This window comes from Penaeus monodon, chromosome 20 (assembly GCF_015228065.2).
Source record: "Penaeus monodon isolate SGIC_2016 chromosome 20, NSTDA_Pmon_1, whole genome shotgun sequence".
NCBI classification, from domain to species: Eukaryota; Metazoa; Arthropoda; class Malacostraca; order Decapoda; family Penaeidae; genus Penaeus; species Penaeus monodon.
Window position 1 is genome coordinate 46,567,901 of NC_051405.1, and position 1,213 is coordinate 46,569,113.

Genomic DNA, 1,213 nt, shown 5'->3' on the forward strand with positions numbered 1-1,213 from the left:
TGCACACACCCACGATACCACAGGCAATAGCCTTGCCTCCTTTTCCACGAAATGCAGAAGCTCTCAGACCTAAGCTTGAAGCGCGGACCATGAACTCGCACCGAGAGCCAAAGCGCAGCGCCCCCGAGGACTCCCTTCGGCCAGACCTGAAGCGACCCAAGATGCATCACCCGGACATCACCAGGCCGACCAAAAGGCAGGTCAAATACTTGAAGAAGGATTGCCGGGAGGCCGCCCTGCCCTTGTGGCCAGTTCGGGCTGCCAGGGCCGCACTTGGCCACAGTCCTGTGTGTATAGGCGCAGGCACCTCCGGAATAGCATTCCTGAACCCCGCGAAGAATCTCGTCGTGAAATTCTGCGTCGACATCGACGCCTTTAACTCTGCCGTCGGCGAGGCCAAGGTCATGCAGACTCTCCGGGCCGTGCCTGGCGTCCAGCGGCTCGTTGGCATTTGCCCGAAGCGATTCGTGATGGTCACCTAATGCGCCGGCATTGACTTGGATAAGTACCTGCAGCGGGCCGAGGTGCTCCCCACGCAGATAATTTCTATTGCTCTGCAAGTCGCCAGGATTTTCCGCGCGATCCACTCGCACGACCTCGTCCACAACGACATCAAGGGCGACAACCTCTGCGTGCGCATGACCCCCGGCGGCCCCGAGGTCACTGTGATAGACTTCGGCATGACCTTCAAGAGCGGGAGCCTCCTCAGCTGGGGCGAGGACACGAGCATGCACTACGCCCCCGAGATGCGCGGCAGATCGTGTGGCGAGTCCACCAGCTGCACCGACGTCTACAGCATCGGGTTCTTCCTCGCCACGCTGTTCCCTACCCTGAGTGCGAAGGGGGCGCTGGCGCAGTGGCTCGCCAGGAGCCAGAGCGCGGAGCCTGCCGACCGTCTTGGGCTGGACTCGCTCGTGGACGCCCTGCAGGAGGAGGGACAGCGCCTTCAGGGATAGTGAGAGAGTGCAGGAGGCGCCCCTGGAAGATCGGGGATATTAGCCATTATATGAAAAAAACACTCCTATTTTCTCAATCGCAGCACACGGAGTTGACATTGGCTGCCCTAATTCGAACAGGATGGCTTCCTTTTCTGGCATCTTCAGCTGTCTCCCAACTCATGCCACATATGCCAATCTCTGTCTGCCAGTTTCTTTTTTCCTCAAATTTTGCTGAATGAAAAGCCGTTCGATTTCTCACTTCCTCATCACATGTT